This window comes from Dama dama, chromosome 20 (assembly GCF_033118175.1).
Source record: "Dama dama isolate Ldn47 chromosome 20, ASM3311817v1, whole genome shotgun sequence".
NCBI lineage: Eukaryota > Metazoa > Chordata > Mammalia > Artiodactyla > Cervidae > Dama > Dama dama.
In genome coordinates this window covers 57,568,144-57,590,662 of record NC_083700.1, presented here as the reverse complement: position 1 = coordinate 57,590,662, position 22,519 = coordinate 57,568,144, and the positions used below count along the sequence as shown (strand labels likewise).

At 40.7% G+C, this 22,519-nt stretch overlaps 1 protein-coding gene across 2 annotated transcripts in view; it reads right to left on the bottom strand.

Moving 5' to 3' along the window:
* The window catches only part of DDAH1 (dimethylarginine dimethylaminohydrolase 1), a 145,983-nt gene that overhangs the window by 5,652 nt on the left and 117,812 nt on the right, over positions 1-22,519 (bottom strand). The window lies entirely within an intron of this gene.

Sequence of the window (22,519 nt, the reverse complement as noted above, 5' to 3'; positions counted from 1 at the left end):
CATAGATCTATCAGAAAGACACACAGACAAAAGGCCGCACTGGGGTTTTGATGATATCTTTGGCTGAGTTAGCAGGACTGCTCTGGTCTATAGGGAAAAGGACTATAGCAACAATCAGAATGGTCAGTTAACTGATTTAGCAAGAACTGCACACATACAGGCACAGACATAATTTCTTCTTCTAGGTGCATTTATTAATAAACTGAATTCACTTGTCTGTTATCAGGTGCTGTCCTAAATAAAATGAGCATAAAAATCCCCTGGGGGAGTTGAATGTTAAAATCATATTCCAAGGTCTTACCCCTAGGGATTCTAGTTTGACAGATTTGAGGTGAGGAACAGAAATTTGTATTCTGAGGTCCCCCTGGGTAATTCTGAGGGAGATGGTCCCTGGACCACACTTGGAGAAAAACCGACTTAGCAAGTCTATTCATCAAGTGAAGGGTTTATTAGTACCCTAGTATGCTGCTGCTGCTGCTGCTGATAAGTCGCTTTAGTCGTGTCCGACTCTGTGCGACCCCATAGACAGCTGCCCACCAGGCTCCCCCATCCCTGGGATTCTCCAGGCAAGAACACTGGAGTGGGGTGCCATTTCCTTCTCCAATGCATGAAAGTGAAAAGTGAAAGTGAAGTTGCTCAGTCGTGTCCGACTCTTAGCCACGACATGGACTGCAGCCCACCAGGCTCCTCCATCCGTGGGATTTCCCAGGCAAGAGTATGGGAGTGGGGTGCCATTGCCTTCTCCGAGTACCCTAGTATAAAACAACTTAAAAATAAGACAGATGAATTCTATAAAGAATTAAAAATATTGGTATCTCATCTTCAGCCCCTCAACAAATTAAAACAAAAATGCAAATAACAACCTCCCCCACCCCCCTACTCCCACCCCATAATGTCAAAAATATCCAAACATCAAAAATGAAAACAAGTATTATTTTGGGCTTACTCTTGTAGCTTCTTTTCATTCTTTGTCCTTTTCTATATGTCTGAAAGAATCTGCCAAAATGTCATGCCATGAAGGTACAACAAGATCTTTTCATTGTCTGATTCTAGTCTACATTTCCAGCTAGGTCTTCCTTTACCCCTCGATATCTGTGTGGAAATGGGCCTCATATTACTGCAGCCCAGAGTTAAGTCTCTTGCACATTCAGTCACAGAGCCACTGGACAGTAAGATTTATGTTGGGAAAGAGCAGAAGAGACAGGATGTGAAGAGTATAGATGGTAAGGTCTTCATGACTCACCATCAGGTAAACCATTCTCTTTTCCTAGTGGGAACTATGTCAAGGGCAGACAGAAACCAGAAGTAATGTGGAATATCCTTCATAGAGAAGGAAACATCGGGAGTGGGGATGAGCTTAAGCACTGTATCAAAGGCTCAGAGATGTGAAGGTAAACAGGAAAATATCCAGTTTTTGAAGAGGTCACAGCCTACTGGAGGAGACTGTCAGACAAATAGACAATTGTATTACAATAAGAACAAGCAGGGCACCATGCTAACAATTATTATATTATTGAATCCCCAAATTCCCATTTTACAGATCAAGAAAATGGACTGAGAGAGGTCAAAAAACTTGACCAAGCTCATGCAGGTAGATTTAAATACAGATTTGTGCAACTCAAAACTTAATTGATTAATCATCTCACTTTGCTCTTTCTTAACCTCCAGAGCTGCAGCAAAATCTTTGTCCTACAAAGTACCATATCGTTTATTTTTCACTTATTTGCTACTTTTAATTTATGATAAAAACTGACCATGGTACCATTAATCATGGCACTATTTATTCTCTTTTCATGTGCAATCCTACTATGGCATGGTACAGTTTGGACTTGACTGGACATCTCTCTTGCGGTTTTTAATTTAAATTGTTCCCTGAGGGGATAGACCCATAGGATGAATCACCCACCAGTAGGGTGGGCTCTTCTTTAACACCTAGACTGAGAAACCTTAGACCTGTTCAATACATATGGGCTTCCCAGTGGTAAAGAATCTGCCTGCCAATGCAGGAGATGAAAGAGAATCAGGTTCTATCCCTGGGTTGGGAAGATCCCCTGAAGGAGGAAATGGCAACCCACTTCAGTATTCTTGCCTGGAAAATCTTATGGACAGAGGATCCTGGCAGGTTACAATCCATAGGGTTGCAAAGAGTCAGACATGACTGAGAACAGCACAGCAGCAACAGCCATTCAGCACATGGACAATTAAGAACTAGTCTAAGCAAATTATCAATATATTCAACTTAGCTTTCTTTTTGAAATGGATATGCTGCAAAATAATATGAAAAGGCATGTTTAAGAGAAAAAAATCCAGACCCAAGTAACTCTCTTCTCTTAGGAATTGCTATTTAATTATATCTTATGCAGACTTTCTTTTGGTTGCTTTCAAAACACAGTAATAGTAGCTTCCCTTTATCATTGTGTGGGAGGGGACACATTAAGACCATGAACTCTGGAGTAAGACCCGGGTTTGAGTCTCAGTTCTCTCCTTTGTAAGCTATAGAAATTCAAGCTCTTTTTTTTTTTTCCACTTCTTCGTTTCCTCATCTATTGTTGTTCAGTTTCTCAGTTGTGTCCGACTCTTTGCGACCACATGTACTGCAGACTCGTCATCTATAAAATTGGGGTAATAATGGTCTTTCACACATTTATTATGCAAGGTAAATGAAGATAATGAATACAATTAGGCACTGTATTAATCCCTTAATTAGCTACTAGTATTTTACCACAGCATGATCAGACAAACGGGGTTCACGTGTCCAGCCTGCAGTCCCATCTACTGTTCTAGCAAACTTTGCCCTTGAACCTCACACTAAAGATAGTCTGTTTTGAGGTAAAGAAATCACCTACGGCTCTTAGTACAAGATGAGCTGAAAGAGAAAGAAGCATAGCAAGTCCATACCTCACAGGCCTGACTATAACTTCAATGGTCCCATGAGCAGCCTGGCAAATTTCCCACCTCTCAGTCTGACTCATGCTTGTCCGGGGGTGACTATGAAGCAGAAACATGGAATGTTGTGCATTCCAGAGGAAGTGTTATCAAGGATGTTATCAGTGCTGACTTCTTGTTTAACCATGAAGGGACAAACTAGAATCTCCAAGGCTATGCCTACCTCAGAAAGTGCCCAGTTTCTCTGGAATAACGGAGATGGAACACTTCCTTTCCTGCTGTGCTTTGCTTAGCCGGCCTTCAGCTCCCATCATGCTCCCTCCTATCCACCCCCTCGCCCCCCTCAAGCTTCTAGTTTGGACATTACCACCCCCGCTTCCTATGTACTTGATTTGTTGTTCTTCAGTTAACGGTGTTTATGTGAAATTCTAATAGCTGTTTTTCCTTACTCTTTAATGTTTCTCTCCCTTCCGGGTCTTATATGTATGATTTATAACTTCTGGTGGGGACATTCCTAAAATTACTGACATAAGGGTCAGGACCCAACCTAACATTGTTTGAGGATAGTTTCACTTTTTTTCACCACTATGAGGAAAGGAATTATAATATTCTTAGTGGGGAAATACTTTAATGCTGGGAATACATAAAGTAATTCACTGATAAATTCTATTGAGAGATACTCTTAAAATAAATGTCTAAATGAAACCAACAAGGCCACCTTAGGAGAAGCTTTGCAATTAATTTATCAAGGCCCCATGGTTATCATTTTAAGACAGGTTTAAAAATATGCCAAAAGAAATGACTTTTAATAATAGAACAGACCCCGTTTGGAGCAGTGAGTAGTCCTGCTTAACTATCGAAGAAAAATTACAAAAGCTCTGTCAGGCGTAGTCTTTCTAAATTAAAAGGATTTAGGAAATGGCAACTATAGATAATAAACAAAAAATTACATTTTTTCCATGAAAAAGCTAAAGGTACTTATTCTAAACACAAAGGATTTCCATCTTTTGGGACAAAGAACAGGTTTTTCTTTTCCTGTTAGTCATTATTGTCTTTTTTCTTATGTGTTGTTATTGTCTGAATAAGACAGCTTGCGTTTATTTATAGCTGGATTCAGGAGATGTATGTATATACAGAACGCAGGGTGCTTGCCATCCAGAGGGGAATGCACAGAAAAAGATTCAAGAGATTGTGTGTCTATCTAGCATCTTTCCCCTGTTGTGCTGGAACGGCACTGTGAGGATATGAGGAGGTGCTTGTAGCCCTCCTGGCAGGGCATCACCTCTAAGAGCTCAATGATGGAGCCACCATGAGGAGGAGAAACAGGCTTTGCGTCTGCTTTGTGGATGCTCGGCAGCCTTTGTTAAAAGATGAGCATCATTTCAAATATCCCGAGAATGTGGCTGTTGGGCTGTTTAGTTCTATGTCCCAACATTTTTTCCTAAAAAGGGGTGGAGGAGGTGTATTGCTCCAAAGCTGTGTGTAAAGTGTTCTTTTAACCCAAGGGACTGTACTTCCTGCTTCTCACTGCCCTGGGAGCCAGAATGAAAAGGAGAAAGCCCCTAAACCATGTACATGCTACAAGGTCCCCAGAGGCCCTGGATTCCGGGTAACACACAGGATTTCTACAGGGCTTCGGGGGAAGAGCTGAAGGCTAAATCGCTGTTCTGAACTTCTTTTCTGACTTTTGCCATTTCCCAAAGGAGTTATTCCACTCACCGTGTGTGCTGTGCTGTGCCTAGTTGCTCAGTCGTGTCTGACTCTTTGCCACCCCATGGACTGTAGCCCGCCAAGTTCTTCTGTCCATGGGATTCTCCAGGCAAGAATACTGGAGTGGGTTGCCATGACCTCCTCCAGGGGATCTTCCCAAGCCAGGTATCAAACCCAGGTCTCCTGCATTGCAGGCAGATGCTTTACCAGCTGAGCCACCAGGGAAGCCCAGGAATACTGGAGTGGGTAGCCTATCGCTTTTCCAGGGGATCTTCCCGACCCAGGAACCAAAACCGGGTCTCCTGCACTGCAGGTGTAGTTTTTACCAATTGAACTACTCAGGACAGGATACAACTGGCATGCTGTCCAATTCCACTGTCTTTCTGGAGCTCCCCCTTCAGGCCTGGCACGATGGCAGTGGAAGGTTGGGAACCTAGACAAGATGCCAAGTTAACCTGGGCATGGATTCTGCCTTCAGAAGATGATAATCTATAATTGAAGCCAGGTCAAGGGTAAACTAGCAGTAAAATGAAAGTCAGCGTCACTTCTGACACAGGCATCTCCTTAACTAAGAAGGCACGCAGCCCTGGGAGGAAATGGCTCTGAGAATCATCTTGGCCACGTCCTCGTGGTCTGTTACACAGCTGCTCATCCGAAGGAACCCACATTGCTCCCCAGAGGGGAGCTGTCACAAAACAGAGTGGGAAACGTCTGGCTTCCAGCCCAAGATAATTTGCATGGCTAGTTGCATTAACAACCAGGCATTTCCGGCAGTTCCCAACATTTCTGGGAATTTTCTCATCCAAGGGTCTGGAAGGCAATTTCATTCGCTCACTTGTTACTTACTCATGGTTTCTTTGTACTACATCACTTATTTTGAAGAAGTTCCCAGGCTATGTTGTTTCACAGAACAACGTAGGACGCATTGGTCAAATACCAAAGCAAAGTTGTACAGAAGGTGATTAAAGATGTTTAGGAAACAAAGCACATTTTTGGCTTGCTCATACCGGATCTTCCTATGAAGCATACATAGATATTCATCTTAGCATATCAAAGTGGAACCAACTCAATGAAACCACTCATTATAGATTCTATTGAGATATACAGTATATGATGTCAAGCACACTTTTCATTGCTCCTGGACATCTAAAATCATTCATACATTTATTTATCTACCCATCCATCAAGAGTTTATTGAGAATTGACAATATACCAGGCATCAAGTCCTGGCAGTCCTTTTAAGGCTCAGTCAAATAGCTATGAATGACATTCTAGAATTGATATCATGTTTTCATTTTTTGATAGTGTTTCCATGGATCAGCTCAAAATGAATACAACCCGAGTGAGGCTGCCTTTTAAACAACCTCTCTGAATTGATGGGTTGTATAGATCCTAAGAATGAAGTTGCATGGTTCTTTCTAGTTAAATCTGGGCAAACTTTCAATGCCAAATATTTCCTTCCAAGCTAGCTGACATTTCCTCCATAAATTATCTCATGTTTGGAGCTGCTGCTTTTACTCAGATCATATGGGCCACATGAAAATGTGGAGGAAATATTTCTTCTGTTATTCAAACTACAACCACAAGTCACAAAAACTATTTCCGGAAGGAATCCTCAAACACAATGGTTTCTGTGGAAGGCTGGGGCCCGCACCACCGCGCCCCAACCCGCCCCTCTCAACTCTTATTAGACCACTCTGAGCTCTGTGGAGGGCTGAGGAACAGAGTAGGGGCAGAAGGAACAAGTATCAGTTCTCTGGGTGAGTTACAGCCCTGATTTAAATTTTTGACTCAAGGAATGGAGAGGAAAAAAATCATACCAAAGCACCCCTCCCCAAATGCAAAGTCTAGCATTCTTCCCTCCCTTCTTCCCCCTGCCATGCTTCTCTATGACTAGCTGTGTAGCAGATGCAAATCCCCCACAGTCTTATCCTTATGTCTTGAATAAGTACGGTAGACAGCTGCCTACTTGACTACTGAGGTCATGCCCTGGCTTTGCTTCTCCAGATACTTATACCCTAAATTCAGCTCCTAAAATCTCATCATCAAAAATTAACTTCCCTGGGTATTGGGAACTGGATGATCTTTCAGTTTCCCTTGGGTCATTCAATAACAAGAAAGAATTGAAGTGTTTATTGAGCTATCTTCTAATTATTGATGGTTTATCTGTTTTCACTCCTTTCTTCAACAATTCATTTTACAGATGAGAAAGCCAAGGTTCAGACAAATTCAGTAATTTGTCCAAGGTCACACATGAAGACAGAAATCCAGGATCCAGGTCCAGATGAGTCAGCCTCCAAATGCCCACCATTTTGTGGTCACATGAATCTGCCACCTTTGCGAATTGCCCTTGAAAGATTAGACTCAGAGCTCACTAATTGAGTCTGTGAGCTAATTTTTCCTGTAGACACCGTTTATTTGACATGCACATATTTTTAAAAGTTTGCATGTAAGTGCATTTTGGACAGAGAAGGTCTGACCCCTGAAGTTGTCTGAGTTTGCTATTAGACTACAAAGGTTGGTTTCCTCAGAGATAGCTACTCTATTTTTTAAGTAGATGAAGGAAGAGAAAAGTCTTCAGGAATAGAAAAGGACAGTGGGTGAAGAGGCATTATCACCTCTAGAGCAGCAGAGGGGCAAGCTCAAAGGTGAGAGATGAGAAATGGCCAAACATGCACACTTTGTAATGATGCCCATGTCCAGCTCTGCTGACGCGGACCCCACCCCTGGTGGATTAATGCTTAGTCTACGTGAGCACATGATTCCTTGGTTATCTCATCAGGTGCCCATTTAAACTTTTTTTTTGCAATAACTGTGATTGTTTTACTTTGAGACATTCAAAATCCTCGACTTGGTGTGCTTGGCCATTTGTGAAAGAGTTGCTTGGGGGTTAGAGGAGAGTCTGTGCACACAAAAGAGCATTCTTTTTTGTTTCTTTTCTGGAACAGTGTGAAGAAAATCACCATCGGGACTTCTAATTGCTCTACAAAACTGTACTCAAAGCCTGGGTACAGGCTAAAGAAAAAAGTCTTTAGCATATGTTCAGTGCCCTGAGATCTTCAGCTCCAGGTGGTAGTATGCTGGTAAATGCGGGGAAAAATATATGCCTAATATACCCATAGAAGTTTACTATAAATTTTACTGTATTATAAAGGATGGGTAGCATATAATCTACAAATAATAATGAAGACTTCAGCGCTCCTGACTGTAATTTTCATATTGCCAATTTATTCTCACAGAATGCTTTTGTTGATTTCTGCAGTTTGTGCATTTGAGGCCAAACCAACAGTTGCAACTGACAAATTAGCAATTAGTCAATTCCAAAATGGCTGCTGGGTGATATTTTGTTAACAATAGTAAGACGGATGAAACAATGTTTGGCAACGATGTAAGTGACTTCATTGGTAAAGTGCACAGTAGCTTTTGAATACTGGAAGAATATTTCCTCATTTTCCCTGGATGTAATGGTTACACACATGATACACTTTTAAGTTTAATCTGCATAATTAAAATTTTTCCCATCAGAATTTGGGATGGACATGTACACACTACTATATTTAAAATGGATAACCAACAAGGACCCACTGTAGCACATGGAACTCTGCCAGTGTTATGTGGCAGCCTGGGTGGGAGGGGGTGTTTAGGGGTGAAAGGATACATGTACATGTATGGCTGAGTCCCTTCCCTGCTCTCTTGAAACTATCACATTGTTAATTGGCTACACCTCAATACTGGAGAAGGAAACAGCAGCCTGCTCCAGTATTCTTGCTTGGGAATTCCATGGGCAGAGAAACCTGGAGGGCTATAGGCCGTGGGGTCACAAAGAGTTGGACTTGACTTAGTGACTGAGCACACATACCCCAATACAAAATTAAAAGTTTAAAAAATTTCTCCATCACTTTCTTATGTCTAGAAAATCAGTAAAATGATAAATGAAGTCCTGTTTTGTAGCTTTGCTGATTTCTGTGGTGCAAACACGCTCACCGAAGCCAATTTCAAGTTACCACTGTGATATTATTGAATACGGCATTGGGAAGGGATGTGCATGGGCACTGTTATATGACACTACCATATACCCAAAGAGATGGAAACAACCATAAGGGCACGGCTAATGGTAAAATGTAATAATATAACTAGGAAGTTATTACCTTTTTTAAAACAAAATTTATTTAGTCATTAGTTTATGCAATTTGATTTTTAATAATAGATGTGTTTAATAAGCACCTGTCAAGATTCCCCAAAATGTAACAGTTGGCCTGGGTAAGCTGGCTGTAGCAAACCACTGCCCTATACAGAGGGCTTCATGGTTTTTGTTGTTTTTTTAGACTTTAAATTTTTTTTATTTATTTATTTGGTGGTGTTGGGTCTTAGTTGTGGCACAGGGGATCTTTGTTGAGTTGTGCTGCATGTGGGCTCAGTAGTTGTGGAGGGCAGACTTAGCTGCCCTGTAGCATGTGGGGCCTTAGTTTCCAGACCAGGGGTTGAACCCACATTCCCTGCATTGCAAGGCAGATTCTTTTTTTTATTATTTTTAAAAAATTTTTTTTTTATTAGTTGGAGGCTAATTACTTCACAACATTTCAGTGGGTTTGGCTGATTCATATCAATGTATGGCTTCATGGTTTTATAAGACTTGGTTCTTGAATTTCAGCATAAGTTGGCCTTTCATAGAAAGTCACTTTAAGTCACCCTCCACTTTCTTTGTTAGTACCACGGATAACTTTAGTTTTAAAATTTGGCTCATGTAGCTCTTGTTTTCTCATGGCAGACAATATTTGAGGATTAGCTTTCAATGAGCTTTTGAAATACACTAATGGTATAAGGTATCATGAATACTTAAAAGGAAGGATAGCAAATTGGATTTGCTAAACAGGAGCCTAAACTCAATGAAGCTTTCAAACATACAAGAGAAGATGACTGATTGGAAACTTAAAGTCTAATTGTCCTACATGTAAAGAGGAAATGAGAATTCACAGTTTACATTATCAAACTTGGCTCCAATTTAAATTATTGTTCCCCTTTTACACCATCTTTCCCTTTCATTTCCAGTTAGGTTATTTTGCTATACTCCTTCCATCTTTGTAAGCTACTTAAGAAATGAAGTGATGTATGATTACATAATTTCAAACAGTTCTTCTAAAAACATATTTTTAAACTATAAACTAAAATATGTTATAAAAATACGTAACACAAGTTTTTTGTATGAGTCAAATATGAAAAAAGTTCTATTGGACTTAATGCAACTGTACACATTTGTCAAAGCCCATTGAACTGTACATTTAAAGCTTGTGAATTTTGTTGTATGGAAATTATATTTCACAAAAGCTGAATTTAAAAAGTTGAAGCCCTCTTTCTCCCTCTCTTATCCATCGTTGGCTTTTCTCTTCTCCCTTTCCTTATGGGAAATTATTATTAAGTTTGACGTAGGTCCTTCAGACTATTTTTACATACTATTTTTACATACTACAGACTATTTGTACATACTCAAAACAGAACCTGTTTATTTCCCACTGAATTTGTCAGTGAAGGAGCCTGAACATCTCAGTTTCTAGGGGCCCCAAAGTCTACTTCTCTCAAAGGCCGGTAACAAAAACCTCTTCAGATTTTGTACTTGTGAAGGCAATTTCTGTGATTGTCTTACAGTTACTAATTTTTGCCCATAAATAGTTCCAATGTCTGTAAATAATGTTACACAAAAACTGAATAAATATTGGGATTGTATGCATGCGTGCATGCTAGGTCGCTTCAGTCGTGTCCAACTTTTTTGTGACGCCATGGACTGTAGCTAACAGACTCCTCTGTCCGTGGGATTTCCCAGGTGAACATACCAGAGTGGGTTGCCATGCCCTCCTCCTGGAGGTCTTCCCCACCCAGGTATTGAACTCTCACCTATGTCTCCTGCTTTGGCAGAGGGGTTCTTTACCACTAGTGCCTCCTGGGAAGCCCACTGGGATTGTATATAGCTATTTAATTCCCTGCTTCTGAAGGACTCTCTTGTTGTCATGAACTAGTTGATCTTCAGAAGTCATTGCAGTTGCTAAATGCATCAGGAATAAAAGCCCCTCAACTGTGATATGCTCAGAAATGGAAATTTCTGTGAAACAAGGTTCACAGATCTCACTCATGTTTTAGGATGGGTTTGTTTAACCTCAGCACTGTCGACATTTTGGGCTGGATAATTATTTGTTTGGGGGGCTGTCCTGTGTATTATAGGAGGCTGAGCATCCTTGGCCTCTACACACTATGTATCAGTAGCATCCACCCCCTGTACCCCCCCACATAATAACAAAAATATCTCCAGATATTGTTTGATGTTTCCTTGAGGGCAAGGGAGGACAAAATTGCCTCTGGTTGAAAACCACTGTTTTAAGAAGAAAGCTATCGAATCTACTCACATTTTAAAAGAAGAGCAGACACTTATGGGAGATAGAAGGAAAAATAACCAGAAAAAGAGAAATCAAACTTCCAAAGAAGTATACCATTTGCTCTTCTATTCTTCCTCTGAATTAATAGGATCCCTGTAAATAAATGGATTGGTATTGAAGAAAACAGCTGTTATCCACACATATCTTATATAAGAAACCTAAATCCTGTAAATGACAACCAAACCATGGCAGATGAAGAAAGCAGCCACCCCACATCACCTACTTATGTGGGGTGTTTCCTGGACTCTCTGTTTTACATTTCCGAAATGGGGAGGAGAAATTGTGGTTTCCTCCTGGATTTGGCCTTTGCTAGTGTCAGACAGTGAATGTTGAGAAGGTACTTTGAACACTTCATCAAGCCCACTTCTCTTTTATGGAGGTTCAGAGAGATAAAAAATTAAGTGACTTACCTAAAATCACACAAAGGTAGTGAACTGAACTGCAAAGCCAGGACTACACCCTAGTTCTCATGACTCAGTCCAGGCCTTTTCTAGTGATCTTGGTTTGGTGGAGAGAATTTAAGTGGGACAAAGAGGAACAATATCAACCCCTCCCCAGCCTCTTCCTCCACTCCCAAGTCAAGGAGTCTCTCTTCCCTTTCAAGATCTAAAGTAGATTGTCCAGTACAACCTAATTGCATTCCATGATTTGTGGAATGTCCTAGGCCAGCGGTTCTTGACTTGGGCCACACATTAGAATCATCTGGGGAACTTTAAAAAAAATGTATAGGTTTCTGGGCCCCAATCATAGAGATTCTTTTTTGACTTGGTCTAGAGTAGAGAAAAATGTCACTGTTTCTTTTTAAATGCTCCCTCCTGATGACTATAATATGTAGACAGGATTGAGAACCACTAGTCTGTGCCCTCTCTATAACTATGACCAATTTGGGGAGAGGGGTTGAGAAGGGAAAGGAGGTAGCTGATATTCATATGTTACCTCTGGCCCCACTGAATTAGATCCCTTTAGAAATATAATTGTTTCACAGGCGCTGTCCCTCTTTTAAACGATGTCAACACAAGCTGGGACCCCAGTCTCTCTTTGACTGCCTGGAAAAAAAAGCCCTATTCACCTACAGTAATAGATTGTTCTCAAGTTTGGCAGATTGGAGTACTGCGGTAACAGAGACACTTAAATAGAATATGAAATGCTGGTGTTCTTCAAAGATTCGACAACTCTGCTTTGTAGTTCAGATCTCTCCTCATTCCCTTTTCTCTGCTCTTTCCCTGTCTCCACATTCCTGTTGCTTCTAACAAAGGACATTTTTGCTTTCTCTTTTGCTGTATTATCTCCTGCTGATCCCAAGCCTTCAAGGGTCTCACCTTTTACCCCAAAGGCCTTATTGTATTTTCCTAGACAAAGGCAGTTCTCTAAGAATGCAAGGTTTAGCTCTTCTAAGGGCCTGTGGACATTGTGGTTGCTTTCCACACATCCATTCTCTGCTTTCTTAGTAGTTACCTGGGTTTTCACTTGTATGTCCACACCTCCCTGTGAAGCCCACATTATCTGACTACCTCTGACTGCAGGACTGAGACTCTAGGCCAAAGGTTCCTCTCTTCCTCCCTTGGTACCCATAAGTGTCCCAGTAATATTTTCATGGGGCCCTCAGGCCAAGAAAAAAGAGTGAAACTCAAACCAAAACAAAAAAACAAACTCTAGCAAATCTAATGCTTTTATTTATTAAGTAGTTAGGTCCAAACAACAGTAGAAAGGTGTGTGATGTCTGACAGGTATATCTGTATTCTTTTTGAAAATTTTATGTTTCTGCCATTGTACCCCTGTGAATTTGTCTGTGGTGCTCCATTGTGCCTGGATGCAGCCAGGAAACTGTAGCTCCAGAGAAATTCATTCCCAGTTCCATTAGTGGTTCAGGGATGAACAGATGACCAATTTGAACCAATAAGAATGGACAAGATCAGAAAGAAACTTCCTTGTTTTTCTGAGAGAGCTGATGTTCCTCTCCCTGAATGGGGGTGAGGAGGCAAGTAGCCAGGAGCTACTGGCAACCACTCTGCTCCCCTGGAGAGGAGCTAGCTTTATAGTGAAGCTCATCTGTAGAAGGGAAGACAGAGTCTGGTTCTTTGTCAGCATCATTGAGCAGACCTATCAAATCTACCCTAAAGTCTACGTTACTTCAGAACTACAGGGACCATAATACTCCTTCACGGTTTTAGCCAGTTTGACCTGGGTTTTCTGTTCATGGCTAGTGAAGAGAAGCAGTTTTTATCATTGAGAACTAAATTTGGCTATGACAGAAAGTACCTGCCCCTCTAAACAACTTTTAAAAGTTTCTTTCTCTGTCATGTGAAAGGAGTTTTGAGGTTGTAGTGCAGTGTATGGACTTGACAGTCATCACAGGCTGAGGTTCTTCTAGCTTTTTGCTCTGTTATGTAGCCCTTGTCCTTATGGTATGAAATAGCTGTTTGTGCTCCAGCCATCACATCTGTTTTTCAAGGTTCAGGGTAGGGAGAAGGCACAACTCCTCTCTTTCAAATCCAGGCTTCCTGGATCTCATACCCAGCACCACTAATCTCATATCACTGGACAATACTTAGTCTCGTTGTTATACCTAGGACAAAGAAAGCCGAGAGCTGTGAACTTTGTTCCAGGTGGCAATATGTTCATTTAAAACTCAAGGTTCAATTAATAAGAAGGAAGGGTGGGATAGAAGTTGGAGAAGGCAACTAGCTGACTATCATCAATTGGTTCAGAGAGCAATACATTTTTGTCTCTCTACTGTATGTATTTTGACCTCTGCCCCTTTAGGCAATTGACATACTGCTTGGGTTGAATTGAGTTAAGGCAACCAAGTCATCACAGCAGAATGGATGAAGCTTCCAGAGAGGCACAGACACATCACTGGCTCTCTGTGCAGGGCCTGGCATGGGATAGGCGCTCAACACATTTGTTAAATGTTGAACAAATGGATGAATAATCTTTCAGCATTTCAGAAACTCTTAAAATCTTCCTAAAAATCTCCTGATGCAATTTCCTGTAAGACACACTCACTCAGAGTTCAACCTTCTGGAAGCAAAGAAGAGCTTCCAAAAGTCAGTGCTTGTGCTGCATCCTTCTGTGCAATTGATACTTGTCACTGGAACTCTGGCTTTAATCAGTGTGGGTGCTGTCTCCAGGGGCACCTTTTCAAATTCTTCCTAACAAGCTCAGGGATGGGAGCACACAACACTTCCCACCCGTTTCCTTCCTCTTTCCACTATTCCTACTTGAAGAATTTAGTATCCTATTTACTTTCAAGCCACAGGACTTTAGACCTTCAGACTTCTCTATTCAAGTCTAAGAGCCTCATGTAGCCAAAGAGAATTAGAGTAATAAGCACTTATTGCAGATATGTTGTATTTTAATATGCAAACATTATCAATAGAGAGAAAGAAACTAGATGGAACACATGATATTGTTTATTCTGTAAGCATTTCCCCTAAAAAAGACACAGTATTTTAAAGAAATTAGTTTTTCATAGGTATTTGTACTTCAATAATCGAGTGAAGCTCTGCATGTTTTTTTTTTTTTTTGTTCTTAAAATGGAAACATAAACTTTATGTTTTGAAATTTGCTACCACGATTTTTAAAAACTTTTAAAAAATTTACTTTATTTATTTCAATTGGAGGCTAATTACTTTACAATATTGTGGTGGTTTTTGCCATACGTTGACATGAGTCAGTCATGGGTGCACGTGTTCCCCCATCCTGAAGCCCCCTCCCACTTCTCTCCCCACTCCATCCCTCCGAGTTGTCACGGAGCACTAGCTTTGAGTGCCCTGCTTCATGCGTTGAACTTGCACTGGTCATCTGTTTTACATATGGTAATACATGTTTCAATGCTATTTTCTCAAATCACTCCACCCTTGCCTTCACATAGTCCAAAAGTCTGTTCTTTACATCTGTGTCTTTTTTTAATGTCTTGCAAATAGGGTCATCAGTACCATTTCTAAGTTCCATATATATGCGTTAACATCAGGTATTGGTGTTTCTCTTTCTGACTTACTTCACTCTGTATAATAGGCTCCAGTTTCATCCACCTCATTAGAACTGATTCAAATGCATTCATTTTTATAGCTGAGTAGTATTCCACTGTGTGTATGTACCATAACTTCCTTATCCATTCGTCTGCTATTAGATATCTAGGTTGCTTTCATGTCCTAGCTACTGTAAACAGCACTGCAAAGAACATTGGGGTACATGCGTCTTTTTCAATTCTGATTTCCTCAGTGTGTATGCCCAGCAGTGGGATTGCTGGGACATATAGTAATTCTATTTCCAGTTTTAAAGGAATCTCCACACTGTTCTTGATAGTGGCTGTACTAGTTTCTGCATAGTTTTTTTTTTTTTTATCACATGAGTGTTATTTCTCTGAAGTGCTATGCCAGTTGTTTTATTTTATAAGATACTATTCTGAATGATATTGGGGGCATTTTCTGTCCAACAACACAGTGATTTACTTTTGGCTTGAATCGTCTCCCCCTGCCCTCAAATGCTGATATAGGATGTCTGGTGAGCTCCAGACAGAGGATTGCTTCTCCCAGTGCGGTCTACAGATTACCTGCATCCAAGTCATGCAGGGGTTCCTAGGCTCCAGGCCAGTGTTGCTGCTGAATTTCTTGTGGTCAACCCCAGAAATGTGATGTGCATGTCATTATTTATTTTAACTGGAGGATAATTGCTTTACAATTTGTGTTGGTTTCTGCTGTACATCAGTGTGAATCAGCTGTAAGTGAATATAGATTCCCTCCCTCTTGAACCCCACCCCCACAACCCCATCCCTCTAGGTTGTCACAGAGCACCGAGCTGAGCCCCTGTGTTATACTGCAGTTTCCCACCAGCTATCTATTGAACACACACTAGTGAGTATATGTCCATGCTACTCTCGAAATTCGTCCCATCCTCTCCTTCCTCTGCTGTGTCTACAAGTCTCTTCTCTATGTCTGTGTCTCTATTTCTGCCCTGCAAATAGGTTCAACAGAACCATTTATCTGGATTCTATATATATGCGTTAGCTTTTTCTTTTGGCCACACCATGCAGGATCTTAGTTCCCCAACCAGGGATCAAACCCAGGCCCACAGCAATGAAGGCCCAAGTGATAATACTAGACTGCCAGAGAGTTCCTGTGGTATACATTTCAAATGTGCATTCTGGAAAAAAAAAAAAAAACAAATGTGCATTCTGTGTGATTCTTGGGTATGTTAACGTGGAAAGATCATTAACTTAGGCTTTTCAAATTAAATTAACGTGAACATCACACTTAAATGTATTATTACCACTATTGATATTACAACTACTGGTAGCTAATCTAGATTGAACTCTTATCACTTTCCAGGGTGTAGATTTTTTGTTTTTGAAACTCTGTACCAAGAGTCACCTCTGGATATGTGGTTACAGCTTTGAATTTGGTCCCCTTCCAGAAAAAGACAAAAGGGAATGGCTTTGTTGTAAGCTACCTCCAAAATTTTTTACATCTGAAAGCAGATAGTATTTGAGAAATACTGGGTCTCCCAGTGACCATAAATGAAAAACAGATTAAAATGGGAGAAATAGTATATGATTATTAAGGATAGAATACCACTGGAGTGGTTTCATTATTCAGTAGGTCCTTGTTGGTTATCTGTTTTACATATAGTAGTGTGCATATTTTAATCCCAAACTCCTAATTTATCCCTCTCCCCCAGAATATTTACTTTTAATTTGCTTCTCTTGCATGTCACTGTTTCTAAGGATGGGCTAAATTCCAGTATTGAATCCATCTGTGTGCGTGTTTTCTCTAGAAGTTGGAGAATGATTTAGGGTTAAAATGTCATTTCTAATTTAGTGCCTAGGTTTAACCATATGCTTTATTAACCTTCAGCCAAGCAATAGGACACTCATCAACACCTAAGGCATTTAATACACGTGATGTTCACGGAGAAACAGTAACCCAAAACTCAACCATTCTCCCTCCAGCTCAACTGACACATTTCCTAATCTGTTCCACATCAAGGGTACTGGTGTTGGCTTGGTGAGAGTGTCACATAGGCCATTCTGTGATGTACAGTTTCAGCCCATGAGACACAAATCATTCTGGGTAATTTGTGTGTTGTGTGTGTGTGGTCTTTTGCCAACTCAATTCAGCCAAGAAACAATGAGACCCTGCTGGAGACAGAGGGCACACAAATGTTAAAGTGATTTTTTTCCATGTGCTTTGAGAGTGAGTAGATAAAGATAATAAAAAATAAATGGAAAAGGGTAAAGGACAGAGACTCTAAATTCAGATGAGCTGCTGACTGCTGCCAATGGAAACTGAAATGGGAGCCAGCCCCGTTAGTGTCTTACGAGTTTAGACGTCGGCCATCTACCAGAGCTGCCGTCAGCTGGATGTGTCTGAGTACAGCTCAGCTCTCAAAATGTGAATCGAGGTCAGAGGAATCCAGCAACACGTTCTGTCCACCAATTTTCTATGGTTTGTTCCTGTGTTGATGGAGAGAACTGAATTCATCATGCCAGGGAGAATTTGAACTCTCTTCTGAGAATTCCATCAAAGGCACCCCATTTGGTAGTCTTTTCTGATGTGATTTCATTGATCATTGTCCCCTAGGGCCTGGTATAGTGCCTGGTACAGAAAGGAGTTCTATAAGTATCTGTCCAAGTGCTGACCTGGGCCTTTTTCCTCCCCTGCCCTTTCAACTCCATCAGTTATGATGTTCTGCTACTTCTGTAAATAGAACTCACCCCCTGCAGGGTCCTCTCTGTGGTCATGGCCGCTTCTCCAGTCCAGACCCTCCTTTCCTTTATTTCTGGACGGTGTGATGCTTCCTAACTAGTTTTATTACTCTTGATCTTCCTGTGAAATCATTCTAGGCATAACATCAGACAGATCTCTCTGAAATACCACCTTTTACACCTTTGCTAAAAAATTGAGTGGCTTCCCACAGCCTGCAGATAAGAAGACTCTAATTCCTTTACTTTTGGACTAGCCCCAACTTATTTCTTAGACCTTAATTCTCTTCCTGTCCCGGCACATCATCTGTTGATTATAAAATAGATATTCCCCCCCATTGTCCATCTACAGCAAACACTCATCCTCTGTGCCCGTCCGTCTCTGTCTTGCTGTTTGTTTAGGTCCACTCAGACTTTAGCTCCCTCCTCCTGTGACCACTCTATCCTTGGAACTCCCACTACCTCTACTAGGACCCTGCACCATTTAGGAGGCATTTGCCTTATCTTACACTGACACTGTCCTGTTTCTCCAGTCCAGCTGGAGAGGCCTTGAGGGCATCCTCCTCCACGTTCCCTGTGTGTGAGACTCTATCTTTCATACAGTTGCTGCTCAATAAATTGCTGTCTGATGCTCAAGAAGCCCTAACTTCAAACTCAACTGTAATCTCATTTTAGGGGCTTCCCGGGGGACTGAAGCGACTTAGCAGCAGCAGCAGCAGCAGCAGGGGGCACTAGTGGCAAAGAACCCGCCTGCCAATGCAGGAGACAAGAGACATGGGTGTGATCCCTGGGTTGAAAGATACCCTGGAGGAGGGCTTGGCAACCCACTGCAGTATTCTTACCTCCAGAATCCCATGGACAGAGGAGCCTGGCAGGCTATAGCCCATAGGGTTGCACAGAGTTGGACACGACTGGAGCGACTTAGCACACATGCAATCTTTTTTCAATTGCCTTTTCTTCCATCTGCCTTTTGAAAAGTCTTTTTGCAGAAGAGACAACAATAAAAGGCTTTGGAAACCTTACCTTTTTTTTCTATCAGATCTTTATGTATGAATTAGGAAATGATGATGTTTGTTAAGATATCCAGTTTAATAGCTACATAGTCAGTTGAAGCCTCCTCAAAGAGAGATGGAACTAGGATGGAGTCTTCTACAGTTTTCTATCCTCAAGCCGGCATCAACACGTTCAGCTAAGCATAAGTCTTCTATCACTTACGGCCACTGAAAGGACGATGTCACAATGGTCAAGAGTCTATAGTGAACCCACTTGGGGACTATCTATATCAATGAGTGCTTTCTAATGAAGTGCTTGTTACTTTTTGCCAAGCTTGAGACATAGTCCTTCACCTTGACTGCCTGTCATGAAATTTCCAGCGGGGAGGAATGAAGCTCTCATTCCTTGGAGAGGCTGGTTGAACTTTGTTTTTTCAGGATGAGATTGCCTACTGGAGACGGGGTCACACAGGGAGAGCTAGAAGCAGAGCCAGAAGGACAACCTGTGAATTTGGCCTCTAAGTTCTCTGCTTTGCCCTCAAATCCACTGTGGCCCTTTAGACAACTGTGCTTCTTCAGTCGAATCAACATATGATTTTTTGTAAAGTAAGTTTTTTTCTCTAATATCAGTAATAATAGGAAGTTTAGCCTTTTTTTCTCTTTGGCATAAATCTCTGTACATAAAGATAAGGTACTATTGCCAGATTTTTCTTTGTGTGTGTGTGTGTGTGTGTGTGTGTGTGTGTGTGTGTGTTGGGGAGGGGTTTGGGAAGCATGAGTCAAATGCAAATTTTCTGTTCTCAGAAAATGATAACATTAGTGATTTTTGTTAACTCAGAATATTTTAATAAAGAAGTTTAACATGTCAAATGGATTGAAGGATGGCATTCAAGTTATTACCTAATTAGGTAGTATATTAATATTTTAAGTTGTACAATGTTGAACTCTTGGCATGGAAAGAGTAAGGAGTTTCTGACTTTTGATGGCTTTTGATTTGGATATTTTCTCTAACTTTTAATGCTACTTGGAGGATGTTCTTTTGTACCTCTACTATAGAGGTAGTGATTGGCTTCTCCAGGTGCATATTATTCAGGATCATAAGTTAGGTGCTTTTGTAAGTTGTAGAAATTCTTGAAGGCAGTGGCTTTCAACTTAGTCTGTGTGCCAGAATCACCTGGGGAACTTTTGAAAATACAGATGCCTGGTAGAGGCAGACCTGTGGTTGCCAAGAGGGAGGGGGGCTGCATGGGGAAGTTTGAGAGTTGGGGATTAGCAGATGCAAACTACTATATATTGAATGGATGAACAGTAAGGTACTACTGTATGGCATAGGGAACTATATTCAATATCCTGTGATAAACCAGAATGGAAGAGAATATGAAAAGGAATATGTTTATACATACATATATATATATAAAACTGGATCATTTTGTCGTATAGCACCAATTAGCACAACTCTGTAAATCAACTATACCTCAATAATAAATTTTAAAAAAATGCAGAGGGCCAGACTGGATCCCAGACCTAGAACATCAGAATTTTCTGAGATAGGGCTAGGACAGTGTGTTTTCAGAAAGTTTTAAACCACACTTTTTATCAGGAACCACTAATTCAAGGTCACTCAGAGGCTTTTTCTTTCATGGGCAGGGGTCTTGGATTGAAAGAACTCTTAAAAGGCCATTTTCTCAACCTCCGAACAAGATGCTTGAGTTCCCCCGATGACATCCCATAGAGTCTCAGTACTTTTTGATGTCCATTAAATAATGGATAGAATGAACAGCCTTTTAAATATTATTTCTTCCTTTTTCTCCTCTTTGACATTTTCTTGAAAGCTCAAGAGAAAAAAACACATCATTGTTCCCTTTCTCCTACTTGGCCAATTTTGCTTTCTTCCTGCCTCACTTGGGACTAGTGTTGATATGCAGCAAGGTTGTTTGGTCTCCGAGCTTCAGATTATTTATTGCCCTCTCATGCCAAAGCATTTTATTTGGCCATCCCAGCCTTGTTGGCACACAGCTCTGGGAATACTGTCAGATAAGCCAACTGCTGCCAGGAAAAGGAGCATAAACAGTTGTTACAAACTCAGGGTCTATTTGGTTTTGTGTTTTAATTTCTTAATTCAGGCACGGTTGATCATTTTTTAAAAGATCATTTTCTGGTGAATCTGGTGAATACAATTGGAACAGAAAACCTGACAATGAGACTAAATTAAACCTAAGAGGGATGGTCAATTTGTCCTTCACAGTAGAGATACAAAGTGGGAAATTTTGTAGCTACAGACTTTAATTCCCTGTAACAGCAACTGAAAATGCAAAGTCTTTATTTTTCCATTTCAATCATGCTGTTGATACTGGTTAGCTCTCCTTCTGTCTTTTGGTTTTTGCTATTGCTGTTCCAGTTGTCATTAAAGGAAATTCCAGGCGATTAAAAAAACATACAAAATCCAAAAACATTAAGGACTTTTTCCATTTTCATTTTTTAAATGACCACCTATAAAATAACATGGACATTTTTGGACATAAAATCAATGCTGAAGCTGAGTCAAACGAGAGGAAATACTGAGTGACCTCTATTATATAGTTAGTCATGCAAAAGAAAAACACACTGTATCCTATGCAATTTAAATTAGCTCAGAGCAGGCAGCCCGTGTCCTCATTCAAGGAATCTTACAAATGCAATCTGCTATTTCAGGAAACATAAAAAACTTAAAGACATTTCTGTCCAGATGCATTATGATCTTTTTAATTTAAAATTACAAGTCTACTGGAATTCCGTGTACTATATTTCAGCTCCATTTATATGACAAAGGCACAAAAAATGGAGTGGTGATCTCATAATTCTTTTCTTACCACATCCTTTTAGTATTTCTATTAAAAATCTTAAACAGTAATTCATTGTGATACAAAAGAATAAAATTAGTAATAAAAGAAAGGTCACTAAACAAAATTGTAGATGCCTAAAGGAGAAAAATACCTGGTCTCCTGTGTGGGGTTAAGTTAGGAAGATGCCTCTTGCCTCCTGGCCAGCTTATGGCACACTCCTCAACATGTCAGTACCACAAGTCCCTGGAGCTCTGCATTTGGGGAGGGCAGCAGCTTCCTCATCTGATTGTTTCAGCTAAGTGTCACTCTTCCCCACCTCCTTTCCCTCTCTTCTTCACTCCCTCTCTTTGTCTTTCTTTCCTTGCTTTCTCTTACTCCCAGTTGGCTGGAAGACTAAATGCTACCAAGAAGATTGGGTTAAAAATGATTACTGAGAGCCCCTCCTGATGGTGAGAATTACGATCTGTCCTCCTGTGACAGACAGCATGTAATTAATCCAGGTTCCTGGAAAGCAAGTCGATTTTGGCATGGCTATAGAAAAAGAACGGGTGAGATGTAGTGCAAATCTACTCTTTATTATGTTTTTTCCCTCCCCAGCTTTACTGACATATAAAGGACTATATATATATATATATATTTGAGGTTTACAAAGACTGGCAGGCGAGGGGAAATGGTGAGATATTGGTCAAGGGGTATATAAAGTTTGCCTTTTTTTCCTTATTAAAAGATATCACATGGAAGGTAAAGCAAGGATTTGAGACTTAGACTCAGCTACTGAAGAATTATTTTTATAAGTTAGTCACAGCCCACTTCCAACAATATATGTATTTTTACTAATCTTTAAAAATTAAAGTATAACATACAAGATGGCCCTGCACACCATGACTCCCTCCCTCTTGAATTAACTACTATCCTGACTGCTAAGAGCATAGAGTGGTTTGATCTCTGGGCTTCCCTGGTGGCTCAGAAGGTAAAGAATCT